This window comes from Prorops nasuta, unplaced genomic scaffold (assembly GCF_024137725.1).
Source record: "Prorops nasuta isolate Cenicafe-Biocafe unplaced genomic scaffold, Cenicafe_Pnas_1.2 PNAS00017, whole genome shotgun sequence".
NCBI lineage: Eukaryota > Metazoa > Arthropoda > Insecta > Hymenoptera > Bethylidae > Prorops > Prorops nasuta.
Window position 1 is genome coordinate 1,774,368 of NW_027116814.1, and position 19,627 is coordinate 1,793,994.

General features: G+C 35.4%; 1 protein-coding gene and 1 long non-coding RNA gene across 2 annotated transcripts in view; one reads left to right on the forward strand and one right to left on the reverse strand.

The window, feature by feature from the left end:
- Positions 1-19,627, reverse strand: part of trol (terribly reduced optic lobes) — a 668,955-nt gene that overhangs the window by 284,169 nt on the left and 365,159 nt on the right. The gene's annotated exons all lie outside the window — the stretch shown is intronic.
- Positions 3,492-4,109, forward strand: LOC136779718 (uncharacterized). Its single transcript, XR_010823666.1, has 3 exons — positions 3,492-3,671; positions 3,743-3,881; positions 4,000-4,109. It is a non-coding gene; the product is annotated as an uncharacterized lncRNA (long non-coding RNA).

Here is a 19,627-nt window from a genome sequence, read left to right on the forward strand (position 1 = left end):
TTAAGATATCATCAAAATCAGATGCTTAAAAGCTATGATTTCTTAAGGCTATATATTTTAACTACATCTATGCTATTGTTACAACCATCCCCATACCAGGGACGATTGTAACACTCATTGGAGTCATTTGTAACACATGAAAGTAATATGTAATAAAATAATTTTAATGGTTTTTATTACTTTTTCGTAAACAATAAAAATTTTGCATTATTATTCATAATAAACAAATTAAAAGCATTAATAAATGCAATACTTTTGCTCATATAAATATATAAAAATACATATGGAACATCTGTTTATAAAATTGTTTGTATAACTTGTGACGCTACTGTCTATCCCGAAGGATAGCGTAGAAAGGGAGGGAGGAGTGATCCCTCACCGATCGCGTTCGCGTCCCAATAGGAGACTTCCTATAAGACCCGGGCGCCTTCGATGTAATTTTAACAATAACCGAATATTTATTAATACAGAGGAGGTTCTAACCCTCATACGCGAATATCGGGGATAGGGTGCTAATACAATAACTCGCTAACTTCGGTTAAATTCTCTTTATTATAACGTCTGTGCTCAATACAATTCCCGATCCTTCGCACGCGGTATAACGGTGTTACGCGAGGGTACATACTAGATTGTCCGAAAACTTTTGTAGAAGTGAGTCGACTACCTATATGACTAGTGAATATGGCCGAAATCTAGTAATATATTGCTATAATGTCGTAAGGCATTTATTGTAGTATTCATTTAGATATCAAGATGAGAAAAAGATAATTGAATAATCTTCAAGATAACGTCAATTTAAAGAAGCAGAAGAAAAAACTGCAAAATAAATGTAATTAAGAAAAACTATGGATCTTAGATAAGTAAAAACGTTTGAATAATTTAAAGTATTTATATGTTGAATTTACTAGTGTTACTTTGTGGAAATATATTTTGTACAAATATGATTTAGGTGTTTGTGGCTTTCGCAAAGGATTAAAGAAATGCAGCATAAATGTTTATCAGAATAATAATGAGAGACGAGACAAAAATGACTGATAAGTGTAATTAAAATATTCATGCGTACTTTATTGACATATATGTCATCTGGTATAACTTTTACTGCTACGATGTTCATATTAATTATGATTTTATGATGAGAAACGCATGGGTCAAAGAAGGCAATACTTCTTACAAGGTAAATGTAAACAATTTGCAAATGTATTATACTTTCAATTTCAAATATAAAACTGTGTCTTAACTGTTTAGTTGATTAATTATTTAGATATTACTTTTATCGCTGGAATGATATCTTGCTCATATCTACGATGAGCAGAAATAAGAAGATATGAAGGACTTTCGACTAATCCCATCCATATAAATTGCTTCCTTTGGCACAGAGTTTATGGTTAGTAATCGCAAGGTATATGTAATTTTTATTACAGTGTTTATTAATTCAAAGTTACTTTTAATTTGCTTAGCTTAATGAGTTTATATATTAAATATGGTCTGCTTTGGTTTTTCAGATATTACTGAGCGACTGAAGTGGAACTTTTATCAAATAACCTATTCAAGGATTATAATAAATATATAGAGTATGGATATATATATAATTATTAATAATCATACGCTGCAAGATTTGTACAGATGACAATTGTCTTTATAACAGTGACTTTGCAATACTTAATTAGAACAAGTTCAAGCAAAGTTAAATTATACAAGTTAATATTGAAATTTTATCATTTTCACTATTATTAAATATATTTAATAGATATACAATATGCAGGGCGTACCACTTAAAATGCTCCAGAACATAGATACAAAAAGACGCGTACCTCTTCAACTATAAGAGATATTCAATGTTTGCACAGGACTTTTTCGAAACCTTTTGTTATTTGCTTCCAAAAGGGTCATATGAAAAAATTGAATATCTCTTATAATTAACGCAATACACGCTTTTTGTATCTATGCTCTGGGGCATTTAAGTGGTACGCCCTGCATATTGTATATCTATTAAATATATTTAATAATAGTGAAAATGATAAAATTTCAATATTAACTTGTATAATTTAACTTTGCTTGAACTTGTTCTAATTAAGTACTGCAAAATCACTGTTATAAAGACACTTGTCATCTGTACAAATCTTGCAGCGTATGATTATTAATAATTATATATATATCCATACTCTATATATTTATTATAATCCTTGAATAGGTTATTTGATAAAAGTTCCACTTCAGTCGCTCAGTAATATCTGAAAAACCAAAGCAGACCATATTTAATATATAAACTCATTAAGCTAAGCAAATTAAAAGTAACTTTGAATTAATAAACACTGTAATAAAAATTACATATACCTTGCGATTACTAACCATAAACTCTGTGCCAAAGGAAGCAATTTACATGGATGGGATTAGTCGAAAGTCCTTCATATCTTCTTATTTCTGCTCATCGTAGATATGAGCAAGATATCATTCCAGCGATAAAAGTAATATCTAAATAATTAATCAACTAAACAGTTAAGACACAGTTTTATATTTGAAATTGAAAGTATAATACATTTGCAAATTGTTTACATTTACCTTGTAAGAAGTATTGCCTTCTTTGACCCATGCGTTTCTCATCATAAAATCATAATTAATATGAACATCGTAGCAGTAAAAGTTATACCAGATGACATATATGTCAATAAAGTACGCATGAATATTTTAATTACACTTATCAGTCATTTTTGTCTCGTCTCTCATTATTATTCTGATAAACATTTATGCTGCATTTCTTTAATCCTTTGCGAAAGCCACAAACACCTAAATCATATTTGTACAAAATATATTTCCACAAAGTAACACTAGTAAATTCAACATATAAATACTTTAAATTATTCAAACGTTTTTACTTATCTAAGATCCATAGTTTTTCTTAATTACATTTATTTTGCAGTTTTTTCTTCTGCTTCTTTAAATTGACGTTATCTTGAAGATTATTCAATTATCTTTTTCTCATCTTGATATCTAAATGAATACTACAATAAATGCCTTACGACATTATAGCAATATATTACTAGATTTCGGCCATATTCACTAGTCATATAGGTAGTCGACTCACTTCTACAAAAGTTTTCGGACAATCTAGTATGGGTACATACTAGATTGTCCGAAAACTTTTGTAGAAGTGAGTCGACTACCTATATGACTAGTGAATATGGCCGAAATCTAGTAATATATTGCTATAATGTCGTAAGGCATTTATTGTAGTATTCATTTAGATATCAAGATGAGAAAAAGATAATTGAATAATCTTCAAGATAACGTCAATTTAAAGAAGCAGAAGAAAAAACTGCAAAATAAATGTAATTAAGAAAAACTATGGATCTTAGATAAGTAAAAACGTTTGAATAATTTAAAGTATTTATATGTTGAATTTACTAGTGTTACTTTGTGGAAATATATTTTGTACAAATATGATTTAGGTGTTTGTGGCTTTCGCAAAGGATTAAAGAAATGCAGCATAAATGTTTATCAGAATAATAATGAGAGACGAGACAAAAATGACTGATAAGTGTAATTAAAATATTCATGCGTACTTTATTGACATATATGTCATCTGGTATAACTTTTACTGCTACGATGTTCATATTAATTATGATTTTATGATGAGAAACGCATGGGTCAAAGAAGGCAATACTTCTTACAAGGTAAATGTAAACAATTTGCAAATGTATTATACTTTCAATTTCAAATATAAAACTGTGTCTTAACTGTTTAGTTGATTAATTATTTAGATATTACTTTTATCGCTGGAATGATATCTTGCTCATATCTACGATGAGCAGAAATAAGAAGATATGAAGGACTTTCGACTAATCCCATCCATGTAAATTGCTTCCTTTGGCACAGAGTTTATGGTTAGTAATCGCAAGGTATATGTAATTTTTATTACAGTGTTTATTAATTCAAAGTTACTTTTAATTTGCTTAGCTTAATGAGTTTATATATTAAATATGGTCTGCTTTGGTTTTTCAGATATTACTGAGCGACTGAAGTGGAACTTTTATCAAATAACCTATTCAAGGATTATAATAAATATATAGAGTATGGATATATATATAATTATTAATAATCATACGCTGCAAGATTTGTACAGATGACAAGTGTCTTTATAACAGTGATTTTGCAGTACTTAATTAGAACAAGTTCAAGCAAAGTTAAATTATACAAGTTAATATTGAAATTTTATCATTTTCACTATTATTAAATATATTTAATAGATATACAATATGCAGGGCGTACCACTTAAATGCCCCAGAGCATAGATACAAAAAGCGTGTATTGCGTTAATTATAAGAGATATTCAATTTTTTCATATGACCCTTTTGGAAGCAAATAACAAAAGGTTTCGAAAAAGTCCTGTGCAAACATTGAATATCTCTTATAGTTGAAGAGGTACGCGTCTTTTTGTATCTATGTTCTGGAGCATTTTAAGTGGTACGCCCTGCATATTGTATATCTATTAAATATATTTAATAATAGTGAAAATGATAAAATTTCAATATTAACTTGTATAATTTAACTTTGCTTGAACTTGTTCTAATTAAGTATTGCAAAGTCACTGTTATAAAGACAATTGTCATCTGTACAAATCTTGCAGCGTATGATTATTAATAATTATATATATATCCATACTCTATATATTTATTATAATCCTTGAATAGGTTATTTGATAAAAGTTCCACTTCAGTCGCTCAGTAATATCTGAAAAACCAAAGCAGACCATATTTAATATATAAACTCATTAAGCTAAGCAAATTAAAAGTAACTTTGAATTAATAAACACTGTAATAAAAATTACATATACCTTGCGATTACTAACCATAAACTCTGTGCCAAAGGAAGCAATTTATATGGATGGGATTAGTCGAAAGTCCTTCATATCTTCTTATTTCTGCTCATCGTAGATATGAGCAAGATATCATTCCAGCGATAAAAGTAATATCTAAATAATTAATCAACTAAACAGTTAAGACACAGTTTTATATTTGAAATTGAAAGTATAATACATTTGCAAATTGTTTACATTTACCTTGTAAGAAGTATTGCCTTCTTTGACCCATGCGTTTCTCATCATAAAATCATAATTAATATGAACATCGTAGCAGTAAAAGTTATACCAGATGACATATATGTCAATAAAGTACGCATGAATATTTTAATTACACTTATCAGTCATTTTTGTCTCGTTTCTCATTATTATTCTGATAAACATTTATGCTGCATTTCTTTAATCCTTTGCGAAAGCCACAAACACCTAAATCATATTTGTACAAAATATATTTCCACAAAGTAACACTAGTAAATTCAATATATAAATACTTTAAATTATTCAAACGTTTTTACTTATCTAAGATCCATAGTTTTTCTTAATTACATTTATTTTGCAGTTTTTTCTTCTGCTTCTTTAAATTGACGTTATCTTGAAGATTATTCAATTATCTTTTTCTCATCTTGATATCTAAATGAATACTACAATAAATGCCTTACGACATTATAGCAATATATTACTAGATTTCGGCCATATTCACTAGTCATATAGGTAGTCGACTCACTTCTACAAAAGTTTTCGGACAATCTAGTATGTACCCTAGTATGTACCTTACGCGAGGTCCTAAATGGGGACGTGGCCTAAGTCGTGCGAACGCGGCTTAAGCTCCGATGACGCAGTAGTTAGCCCCGCGCTCGAGCCACTAGTTGGCGTTCGCGGCGGTCCCGCCGAGTCGCGCGGTACTCGCGCCTCCGGCGGATTCGTAGGCTAACCACGACGCGACGTTACGCGGATGGGTCCCTATCCCCGCGCGTGCGCGTCACTCGACGGTTATTCGCACTGACTCCGTTCCCGCGTACGCAAACACAACATCGACCCGGATTGTTTACGTCGAGGACTCTAAGGTCGCTAGTCCTCACGATGATTATACTAAGTCCGCGGCCTTGAACCGAATTACGGGAACGTTCCTGTCAACGGTCAACTCACAACGAATCGATGCAATCGCGAACACTTTTACTAATTCGCGCCTGTACACAATGAGATGTTCGTTACCGGCCCGACGGAATGACCACTCCGCTAGGTTGCCCGCTTACCCGTGACAGGTGAGCAGGGCCAGCGGTTCCCTATACAACCGGTCGGTGCTACGAGCCCTAAAGCCCTAGCACACCCCGAGACGTCACTGGACTTTATTACAAAACGAATAATCACCCTAATTTCGGCTTACAATTGGCTGGCTCTCTTCTCTTCTCTTTCTCTCTCGTCTCTCTCTCTCTCTCTCGCTCTCTCTCTCTCTCGCTCTCTCTCTCTATCGCCCTTGGTGGATGGCCCGAAGGGCTAGGGTGTCCCGTCGTCTGATATGGGTTCGCGGCTCCCTGGCAGTCGCTGCACTTCTCCTGTTTTCTTTTTTCCTCTGGATGGCGGCTGTCAGTGCGGTCGCACTAATTTCGGCGGCGGGGCACTAATGTGTCACGGTGTGTCACCTTTGACATCTAAATTACGTGTGTCGGGGCAGTCCGCGGGAGCAGGTAAGGCCCTGCTCCCGTCCCGCTGCTGCCCCGCTACACCCATCGCGCGACACTAGGAAGCCGACAAGTTATCGATCCTAGATCAATACTTATCGGTTGATAACTCCCTAGTTCGCACGCGACCCGTCTATCTAGCGCTTGAGATTAGCAAAGCGCTAGATGGCAGCTATTGTAATGCTGCGGGAACGCAACGTTACACTACAAATTCGCGTACTCTCCATGTTACACAGATACAAGTACACCTTCTTTCCATATATTTATACTTTATACTGTGAAATTAAACCAAATATATGAAAATATTATTAGGTTAATTATATGGCCCTAGACATCTACTATATTATTTAGACATCTTTTAAATTTGTAATAAATCAATTCCGGCTTTATGACTGAATTAGTAATTTTGAAGTGTCAAATAATATTTAAAGCGCAAAGTGAAACACGGAAAACTTCACTTTTGTATTTGAATCGCATGCCATTTTATTACGTACGTATTTTTTCATTTCCCTTTAGAACTTAAGTTTTCTTTCGAAAAGATTGTATTTTTCGTTCCATTACATGCATGGTTTAACGCGCGAGTAATTTTAATCGTTAATATTTATTACTCTACAAATTCACCGCTTCGACTATTTAAATTAATATTTCTGTATAATTACAAGCTTTCTTTTTCTAAACATACAGTTATTAATTAAACAGAACAAATTAATGTTTTATGTGTCTCTGTAAATTAATTTAAGAGTCAAAACGGCGACTTTATAGAAAATGTATTAACGATTCTAGGGCCATAAAATTAACCTAATAATATTTTCATATATTTGGTTTAATTTTACAGTATAAAGTATAAATATATGGAAAGAAGGTATACTTGTCTCTGTGTAACATGGAGAGTATGCGAATTTGTAGTTATAAAGTTTATGCAAGTTTATCACCTATGTCCTTAAATCTCTTATAGTGCATGTGGTGAGGTCTCGAATTTTGGAATCGGTTAGCCCAGGTTCGAGACCTCTTCGACTTTTTTTTTTCATTTTTTATAATTTTAGAATATTTATAGTATTCATTAATAACTTATTTGAATTGATAACGAAATAAAAATTAAATTTTTATAAGAATATTTTGAGCGTAACTATGGAATATTAAAACCCCATTTTTACATATTTTTTAATCTAATATGTTCATGGCAATAAAAAAACATTCTACAATAAAAAAAAAAAATTATTGGATGGAATCGAACTCGAATCTGAGGTTTGAAAGATGGAGGAGAATTGAAGCAGGACGAAAAGGAATTTTACTCGGCTCTTCGGCTAAACGAAAGTTAGATCGAGAGGGAGAGAGAGATCCGATAAAACTATGCCATTCTCTCTCGAACTCGATGTATAGCGAAGATGTCCGAAGTTGAGCGATGGTAACCGAAGGAGGTTGCACACGCATTCGCACCACAGTAATGGTGTGTGTGCCTAACAAAGTGCTTCTCATTCGCGTCCGACAGATGGCGTTAGTGGTTTTATGGAACAATTTTCGACTTCTACAAACATCAGCGCCGCCTACCGGTAAGGATTATTTTAGGACCCAGCCATGAGCAATCTCCCGTTTCATCTCTGGTAGTACCCAAAAGCGACACATCCTATAGCGTAGTACTATTTTAGGTACTACGCAATAATCGCTGCTGATACTACTGGTCCGCGGAAATACGTCAGAGGGTGGAGACTGTAGAGGGGTCGCAATTATAGATATTTCTAATTACTATATGAAAATGGCAGCATATAATATGTCAATATACATAATGCATATTGCATGGTCCGTGAGCCAAGACAAATGTTAGTATTATTGTATCGTTCCCCAATAAAGTATTGTAAAGAAATAAAGAGTAAGTGACAGTTTTAATCTTACTGACAGCTGATATACTGATGGTGTAAGTGAATAAATAAAGTGACGAAATTTGTAAACTGTACATAAAAATAATTTTTAAAGTATTTAAAGGACTTAACATTTTAGATAAGTTGTGACCCTGTACTATTTTAAGATAGTACATGTTCACTAAAACGATATACATGTCTTTCTATAGAACCATGAGACATATTATGGTCACAGTATCAAGGCCATAATACCGTGTCATATACGCTTGGCCTACCTATCATCTGTAATACAGTATAAAGGTCGGTGATTGATAGGTCATAAAAGTAGAGTAACGATCGTGGCCCATAAGTCGTGTGTTAAATGGGCCTAACGAACTACGGCTTTCCGCAACTCCCGAATATTCAAGTTGAATTTTCCGAAGAAGTCGGACCTTGGGTCTGATTGGTGGTACCAATAACTTAATCGGCTCCGCCAATTAGATTTATAGTTATGAAGAGTTGGGGGTAAAGGACCAATAGCTCGTTGCTGGTGTCTCCCGATTTTTGCGATACTCGTACTTTAGTCCTGAAGGAGATCGGTCGCGATTTTGGCAACTCGTAACATATTCCTGTAAGAGTTTCGACGTGAAGCCTGGAGTTTCATAAAAGTGTGGAAGCGACTCTACTCAACTCTGCTCAGCTCTGGACTACTCTGTTCTGCTCTACTCTGCTCTGCTCTGCTCAACCCTGCTCTGCTCCGCTCGACCCTGCTCAGCTCTGTTCGGCTCTACTCAACTCTGCTCTGCTCTACTCTACTCTGCTTTGCTCTGCTCAACCCTGCTCTGCTCTGCTCAACCCTGCTCTGCTCTGCTCAACCCTGCTCTGCTCGGCTCGACCCTGCTCAGCTCTGCTCGGCTCTACTCAACTCCGCTCTGCTCTACTCTACTCTGCTCTGCTCGGCTTCCGCCGAGGGATTCGACCTTCCCCTCCAACTTCAGCGAAAAAGGTTAGCGGGAGTCCCAGCTCCTAGAAATCCTTTATAACACGAGTAAAATTCGGAGAAACGCGCTTAATCGCCGTGAAATTGTTAGAAATCACGAATTACGAGTGAAACATATCCCAAAGTGCGTGAATTGGATATTAGGACCATAAACCGATAATTGGAATAATAGTCTAATGTCGAGAAAACTTTGAGATTCGCAATTAATTCAAGGACCAAGTCATTTATGGGCTTTCGGATATGGAATGTATATAGTTTTATATGTAAGTTACGTTAAGTTCTTTTATCGATTACCGTGTATATAATACCGTACTAAAGTCTTGTCGTTTCCGAAAATTTGGATATGCGCTTACAGTATAGTTGATGGATCGGATTCGGTTATAAAGAGTGATCGGGATATTCGTTCAGTTTCGAATTTCAGTTACGTTTAGTATAGTTTGTCGCGTTTAACCAGGGGTGCATCCCGAGGCCGAATTCTCCCCGAAAGGAGCTACCTCGTTCGATCCCCTCGTGGGAGTACAGTTCGCTTCTCTCGTTGGAAGGAACCCCGGAGGTGAATTCTCCCCGAAAGGAGCTACTCCGTCCGGTTCCCTCCCGAGAAGGTATCGTTTCGTTTTGTTAAAAGGTCGCAGGAAAACACCTGCCTTGAGAAGGCCTTTAGTTTATTAGTTAGTAGTTTAGTAGAGAAATTCGCTTGATTGATTCCGAGCGCTCCGGAAAACCGTCTTCTATGCCATTCCGAATTATAGTTTTGTAGAATATGAATTACGATCTATGCGCTATGAAATCTGACATATACAGCAATGCCTTTATGGAAATATAGAGAATTTATTATCGAATATAGTATGTAGTGATTTGACCCGAACTGCCAAATCCTTCCGCATTTTTACGTTTCAGGGACTCACCCCCTCTCCGCTTACGCAATCCTAACCTTATATTCACTGAGCTAGTTGGCATTATAGGTTGACGATTACCATATTTTGCGATCACTACAGTACAGTAGTTCTTTAGGGAACCTGGCGCCCAACTTACGTTTTAGATTTTGATTGAGTTACAGTTTACGAATATCCAAGGGTCAGGCAAAATTTTTGTAGTGTAACAAAGTATAACAATAAATTTTATAATATAAAATGTAAGATATATATATTTTGTGGTAATTTGTGGGATTTTATTTCAGATTAAATTATAGTAATGTGTTTACTATGTCACTGTGCTGAGGATGGAGCTATGCGGATTTTTAAAATTAAAATAAAGAAATGGATTAAACATAACGTGGTTATAGTGTCATTGTTGAGATTCAAAATATGTTAATTGAGACGGATAATAAAATAAACGAGTCAAAAAACTGGGTAAATACAATAATAAATAAAGAAGCTGACAAATTAGATATATAATATAAAATGTAAGATATTTTATAGTACTTTCTGGGATTTTATTTCAGATTAAATTATAGTAATGTGTGTTTACTGTATCACTGCTGAGGATGAAACTATATGGATCGAACATTAAAATAAAAGAATAGATTCACCATAATGTGGTTACTGTGTCATCGCTGAGTATCAAACTGTGATAATTGAGATGAACATTCAAATAAAGAAGCTGACAGATTAGATATATAATATAACATGTAAGATATTTTACAGTACTTTGTGGGATTTTATTTAAAGTTAATATATGTAAAATAAAATTTTGGTTTTCTTTTTACAATTGTATCTATATTAATTACTATATGTTGCAATCTCTTAAAATTAAGCCTCTGCTTTTAATAGCAAACTAATAGTTCCACACGGCAGTGATGCCAGAATCAAGCTTTTAGCAACAAAAATGAAGATAAGCGCTAGCCAGCAGCAGTATAGAAAATTTGAAGGGAAGCGGTACAAACACAGCTATGCATGGTCAGCATAGGTGTGAGTTGGACTTCAGGCAACATTGGCTTTAGAAGAGCGACTAACGCTAACCGTGACATTTTTACGTATCATCCGTGTGAAGTGGTGCTGCGTTTACCTAAAAACTCAAAGCAATTAAAAATGCTTTTCCTAAATTGATTTTTAATTTTTATAAAATGGTCAAATGTAGCCATTAATTAATTAGATTTGGTAATAAATACAGAAATTGCGTTTTATTATGTAAGATTATTTACCTGACATGATTATGTGCGAAAAAGGGATTTGGAGCAAATTTGAAACTTCCCTCTGCCTATCCCTTCTCTAGTTCTCTGGACGTTGGAAGGAGACTGGGGTAAGAGAAGAAACGGTGAGTAGTAAGATTTTGAGGAAAGACAGTTGACGTTAGGCTTTTGTAATGGAGAGTTTTATATTAATTGTTGCTGATAAAATTGGATTCGGCTTTTCTTTAATCCTGTCATTTTTATTTCGAACCTTCTAAAAATCCCGAAGTATGAAAAATTCCTTACAATATCAGAAGTGGGATAAAGGACGGAACAGAATTTCTTCTCACACGCGTTGTACTTTAGCTAATTGCTCCCGATGGCTAGTGGTGTGATTTATATAAAATTATGTACTCTTAAATAAATCAAGTGACGAAGTGATGGTCAGGATAGCCGAGTGAAGAAGTAGTTCAGATCACTGTACTTTTTGAGGGATTGGTGGACAAGGTGAAAATAAACGACAGTGCGCAATACAAATTGATCGAGCAACAATGCATCTGAGTAAATTATCATTGGTGCAGCTGAAACATTTGCTTCGGCGAGCGAATCTACCCACATCCGGTGTGAAAAATGAACTGATCTCGAGATTGATAGGAATCTATCCAGAAGGCGTTGTCCCTGAGGCAATGATAGTTGATTCGGCAGAAATCGATCCTAATCAGGGAGACGAGAGCATCGGTCCAGCTTCAAACGATTTGTTGGCTCGCGAATTGGAAATTGTTCGCAAACAATTAGAGTTGGCTGAAAGAGAAGCCGAGATAACGCGTCGGGAAAATGAAATTTTACGTGGAATACCTCGTAGCGCGAACGATAACGGTCGTGGCTGTCATGTAAATATAAAATTCGTTGCTGACCTTGCCAGTGATTATGGTGGGTCAGTTGATGTTTATACTGTATGGGAGAGACAAATATTGGTTATTCGGGAAACATACGACTTGAACGACAACAATCTAAGGCTATTGATCAGCTCCAAACTAAAAGGTCATGCACTAAGATAGTTTCACCCTTAACCAGAGTTTATTACAATGAATGTTGACAACTTGCTAATGGAAATGAGAGAGATGTTCAATCACCAATCAACTAGATTATCGCTGCGCAAAAGATTTCAAGAAAGAGTTTGGAAGCCAAGTGAGTCTTTCGCTGATTATTATCATGATAAAATGATACTAGCGAATAGCATATCCGTCCAGGAGGAGGAACTATTGGAGCACTTAATAGAAGGTATTTCTGACGAACGACTCCGAGATCAGGCAAGAATTCAACAGTTCGATTCCCCCGTTATTTTGTTCCGTACATTCCGGAATATTTCGTTGAAACCGGGCCCAACCCAGGATAGCAGACACCTCAACGCTAACAGTTGCAGCTCCAAGTAGACAACCTACATTCATGAAACAAAGATGTTATAATTGTGGTCAAGAGGGACATCTGTCTTTATCGTGTCTCAAACCAAAAAGGCCTAAGGGATCCTGCTTCTCCTGTGGTTCAATGGGACACGTCATCATGACTCTCCGAAGAGATCTGGTGGCAGTAGAACGAGCAATGATGCAACTACAGCCCTCGTCGAATCTCCACCTGCTCAGTGCACAGAGGAATTAGAAGAATCGACCGGACATCACCTGCAGCCGACTCGGGAACCCATAAATGCGGCGAAGCGCGAGTATTGCTTTTTAATCAAAAAAACGCGAGCGAAAAACTATTAGGTAGAAGCACTGATCGATTCGGGTAGCTCCATAAGCATTATAAAGAGAGTATTTATTTATTGTATTTCTCTGAGTACCCGTTGGAGAAGGGATGTCTCGATAAAACGTATGGGGGTTTGAACAAATCGCCTTTAGTCATTTACGGGAGCATTGAGCCTCAGATTTGTTTTAAACTAATGGAAGGTCATATCTTTAATATTAGATTTGCGGTTGTCCCAGACTCTACAATGAGTTACGACTGTCTCATCGGTCGCGAATTTTTAATGCAATCGCAATTGACAGTAATATCAGAATCTGAAATTAGCATGAGTTATGCTGAAGCTATCGAAGAAATATTACACATTGACATAGCTCAGGAAACAAATATCCTAGACAATATACGCGCAGGTTTGGATAGTATTGTAAATTCTAAAGATCAGGAGGAGCTTATCGACTTACTAGATGTATATCTATACTCAAATTGCGAGCCGCCAACCATTGATTACAAATTTAAAATTTCGCTTATTGATAGGAGCAAGCCCTTTTATTTTACACCTAGGCGTCTCTCCTGGTACGAGAGGAACGAGGTAAAAAAAATAGTAGATGATTTACTGGCTCGAAAGATTATTAGGCCGAGTAATTCGGAATTTCGTAGTCAGATTGTTTTAGTTGCGAAGAAAAATTAGACTTACCGTATGTGCGTTGATTACAGGCAGCTAAATAAACTCACAATCAAGGATAGGTATCCCCTACCCTTGATCGATGATCAAATTGATCACCTTGCAGCCGCTTCAGTATTTACAAGCCTGGATTTAAAAGATGGTTTCCATCATGTACCGATCTGCGAAGACTCGATTAAGTTTACATCTTTCGTGACCCTAGACGGTCAATTTGAATATTTGAAAATGCCATTTGGACTAGCTAACGCGCCTGCTGCTTTTCAGCGCTATATACATCTAGTACTTAGACCCTTGCTTGACTGTGGCAAGATCCTCCTTTACTTGGATGACATACTCATCGCAACCAGCACTGTTGAGGAGAATTTAAAAATATTAGGCGAAGTATTGAACTTGTTAGCAAAATTTAAATTGGAATTAAATTTTGGTAAGTGCAGTTTCCTGAAGAACAAAATGGAATACTTAGGATACAAATTATCGGTAGAAGGTATTACTCCCAACAATGCTAATGTTGAGGCTAAACAGAATTTTCCGCAGCCAAAAACTGTCAAACAGGTGCAGAGCTTTGTAGGGTTGACAAGCTACTTTCGTAAATTTGTACCAGATTACGCGCTAATTGCTAAACCCCTTCACGATTATATTAAACGAGGGGCTGACCTCCATTTTGAAAAATACGAACTAAAAGCTTACGAAGCGTTGCTTGATAGACTCACTCGTCATCCAGTGTTGAAGTTTTATAAGCCAGCAGCTCGTGCAGAGCTACATACAGATGCAAGCTCATATGGCTATGGGGCAATTTTAATGCATGAACAGAGTGACGGGAAAATGCACCCAATTATGTATTTTAGTAGGCGCATGACTGATACCGAAAGTCGTTATCATAGCTATGAATTAGAAGCGATGGCGATTGTGTATGCTATAGAACGATTCCGTATATATTTACAGGGGATCAGTTTTGTAATCGTAACTGATTGTAACGCGGTGAAGCAAGCATTTGACAAGAAGGATATTAATCCTAGAATTAGCCGTTGGTGTTTGGCCCTACAAAATTATAGTTTTACTTTAGAACATAGGCCATGTGAACGAATGCGTCATGTTGACGCTTTAAGTAGAAATGTGCTGGTGGTGGAGCCATTATCTTTTAATCAGATCCTAGTGTACAAACAGCTTCAAGACGCTGCTATACAGAAGATACATCAAGAACTAGAGATTCGAGAGAATAAGAATTTTCAATTACGAAACGGGATAGTATACAAGAAACACGGTAAAGGCCTATTATTCTATGTCCCGGAGAATATGGTCCACGCTGTTATACAAGCATGCCATGATAGCGTCGGACATGTAGGTGCTGCAAAGACTATTGAGCTGATTACTCGGTCTTATTGGTTTCCGAGCATGCATCCGTGTGTAAAGAATTATATTGATAACTGCGTTAAATGTATCACTTATACGGTACCAACGGGCAAGGTAGAGGGCAGACTGCATGTTTATGACAAGGGATCGAAACCATTCGATACGCTTCACATAGACCACTATGGGCCATTAGAACGTTCGAAACGCGGGAATAAACATATTCTAGTCACCATCGACGCGTTTAGTAAATACGTGGTACTCTATCCGGTCAAATCAACAGCCGCTAAGGAAGTTATTTGCTACTTGAAACAGTATTTTCTACATCTGGGTACGGTTAGAGGGTGGTATTGGACCGAGGGAGTTCATTCACATTAAAAGAAATGACTGAACTGTTCTCAGAGCTGAAAATTGAGCACGTAAAGATCGCAACTGCGTCGCCGCAAAGCAATGGCCAGGTTGAGAGGGTCAATAGGTTTTTGAGAACAATATTAGCAAAACTAACCGATGAAGAACCGTGAGATGATATGTTGCTTCCAGCCCAGTTCGTTATTAATAACACTCACCATAAATCCGTGGGTACCACGCCAAGTTTATATCTCTATTCGGCTATGAACAAATTGGTTTCATAGATGAGAACTTAAAAGAATATTTGGACCAAATAAATGGTCACGAATCTGACCGGGAACACCTTAGAAGTATCGCCATCGAGAAAAATCGAAGAGCCCAAGAATATAATCAACAGCTTTTTGATAAGAGGCATTAGAGTGCACATGAGTATGAGGTAGGTGATTTTGTTATGATAAAGAACGTAATCACTGTCCCTGGTCTAAATCAGAAATTATTACCGAAATACAAAGGGCCCTATGTTGTGCGAAAGGTGCTCGATAGGGATAGATATGTTATATCTGATATCGAGGGATTTCAACTGGATCCTAGACCTTTTACAGGAGTATTAAGCCCTGACCGCATGAAATTGTGGATCAAAGGTATGCGACCGGACGACAAACACTAATGTTAAACCAAGTACCTGTAAATATTGTACATAGTAGTTAATAAGATCGTTGTTTAAACTTTACCTTATGTGACCTCGGCGCAGAATGATAACCTATTCTCGATAGTTATCAGTGCTTGGCGTTAGTTATAATTTAGCAATTAATCCTACGACTTTGTAATTAATTACAATATGAGACTGACTGTCGAATCTAAACGAAAAAAAAAAGAGAGAGGGAATGTAAAAGATTTTTATAGGATTATACTCGAAATGATTACTTATTCATGAGGTAAGGTCGGGTCGACCGTATGTCAGGAAGACCGAACTGTAAGATTATTTACCTGACATGATTATGCGCGAAAAAGGGATTTGGAGCAAATTTGAAATTTCCCTCTGCCTATTCCTTCTCTACTTCTCTGGACGTTGGAAGGAGATTGGGGTAAGAGAAGGAACGGTGAGTAGTAAGATTTTGAGGAAAGACAGTTGACGTTAGGCTTTTGTAATGGAGAGTTAGATTAATTGTTGCTGATAAAATTGGATTCGGCTTTTCTTTAATCCTGTCATTTTTATTTCGAACCTTCTAAAAATTCCGAAGTATGAAAAATTCCTTACAATTATAACAAATGAGTTGAGGTAAAATAAACTCAATGTTTTTATATTAATCAGTTAACAAATGCATTTTTTTATTTATTATTGAGTCCAATAAGTTAATGGTTATTAAAAAAAAAATTCCTTGTAATGAAAAAAAAAATGAAAAATTTTAAACTTCACCAAGACTCGAATCCGAGCCCACCGCATGAGAAACGGCAACCTTACCGTCTGCGCTACAGCGCTCACTTGATGTACCAAGAGCAAAACAGCCTTTTAAAGACTGACTATAATTCTTTCATTAATTCGTCATAATGATCAAGAATTAGCTGTAATAATAAATACATCTATCTACACAGCATTATTGTACTAAATTTATTGTTTTTAATTTAAAGCATACATTTTGCATGAAGATATGATAATTTAAGGGTAACCATTCAGTACTCTAAATACATTAAACCTTTCATATGCTCATCTATCATAAATTATACCATTCCACGTGTAACATATATTATAATATAATTTAATTATTTTGTGACAATGGAGCATATGAACAGCTTAATGTATTTAGAGTACTGAATGGTTACCCTTAAACTATCGTATCTGCATGCAAAATGTATGCTTCAAATTAAAAACATAATAAATTTAGTACAATAATGCTGTGTATATAAATGTATTTATTATTACATCCAATTCTTGATCATTTATGACATGTTAAGGTAGTAGTCTGGTTGTTTGGGTCGAAAAAAGTTTTTTTTTTCATATCGATAGTATACCAACATGAGAATATGGTGTATAAATTTTAAACCGATATTCAAAATATTAACAAAGGTATAACATATATATGCGAGAGCGCCGCATAATTGAACGCTGTAAGGTGCACGACAGCTGCTAACGGTTATTCCTCACTATTATGACTCATTACCTTTATATTTCCTTGAAGTTTCGTATACCTTTTGATATACGAAATGATATAACCAGATATACCCGCGTTTGACACGTATGAAGAGACCTAAAGCTTGTTGCACGCACCGGGGATCGACGATTAGTGTGAGGATGAAAGTTCTGTTAGCCAAATTTTAAACGCGTTTTTCTTGAAATCACGTTTTCTCGGTCGGCCCGAGGCATAACAGATTTTCTGTTGAACCGATCGGGCTGAAATTTTTACAGGTGGTTCTACACATCTGTAATTCTGGCGGGTACTAGAATCAATGTTTTTCATTCATTACTTTTCAATTTACAGCCCAATTTACACTAAAAAATTGTATCTTTTTCTTTCGAAGTCCGCCATTTGATTATTTTTCAACCAAATTAATTTTTTCTAGCACCTGCCAGAATGACAATCCTACTGAACAATAATCCGTTGCATTTTTTTGTTTCCGATTACCCAAACTGGAGATACCTCACGGGCTAGCAGCATATGTTTTTTATTTTTCACCTACTTTGACCCCATATAATTTAAATAAAATATCGTAAAAATTAAAAAAAAAATTTTTGGTATAATTCAATATATTATTAACAACATATAAGATTTTCAGATTTTTTGCATTTCATTTAGGTAGTCAAAAAAATTCCCGAAAAATACCATGCAAAACCGGTCGATTTACCAGACTACTACCTTAATTAAAGAATTGTATTCAGTCTTCAAAAGGCTGTTTTGCTCTTGGTATAGCAAGCGAGCGCTGTAGCGCAAGCGGTAAGGTTTCCGTTTGTCATGCGGTAGGGTCGGATTCAAGTCTTGGTGAAGTTTACAATTTTTCATTTTTTGTTTCATTACAAGGAATTTTTGTTTAATAACCATTAACTTATTGGACTGAATAATAAATAAAAATTGCATTTGTTAACAGATTAATATAAAAACATTGAGTTTATTTTACCTCAACTCATTTGTTATAATAAAACGCATTTTTTGTATTTATTACCAAATCTAATTAATTAATGGCTACATTTGACCATTTTATAAAAATTAAAAGTCAATTTAGGAAAAGCATTTTTATTTTATTTATTCACTTATACCATAAGTACCTCAGCTGTCAGATAGATCAAAGCTTTCACTATTCTTTATTTCTTTATTACACTTTATTTTTCCGTATACTAACATTTGTCTTCGGTCACGCCGTTCACGGTGACAGGCTATGAATATAATATATATAATTTTTTATATATTACGTTCTGCATTTAAGATGGCGACTGACGTATTTCCGCTAGCAGTATACTTTGTGCAGTCTGCATTCCTTATATCAAAATTCACTTACTATAGAGCGTAGTACTATTCAAGATGGCGGACTTAGCAACGCTGGTCACCCGTCCCAAATTTTCTTGCTATATTCATCTTAACCTTCACAAACTATATAATCTCAGTGCAGCCAACTGTATGTCAAGAAATACCCAATTGTCGTATGTAAACTGCTGCCGACCCAAATAATATTATCTTCTAATGTCTTAACATTCCTGATCCTGGTGCTGATGAAATGTATTTACTGCCTATTTTTAAAAGAATCTTCAATAGCACCCATTTAGTTGAAAAGTCTCGAGAATAATACGACGTTATTCGTAGATGAATTTTGAAGTCGTTTTATCTTTTCGTTAAGGCAACATATGAACTGGTCTAAGGTAGTAAAAAAATAAGTATTATATTAAAAAAGCTATTATAAGAAATTTTATTTGTTTCTGTTTTTAAAAATCTTATTGTTTTAGCAGATAGAGCAGTTTGCTGTAGGTATCATTGGAAGATCAAAATGACTCGGAAATAGATTTTCAAGTAAGGACATAGTCTTCTCTGGAAATTTCAATCTAATTAGAG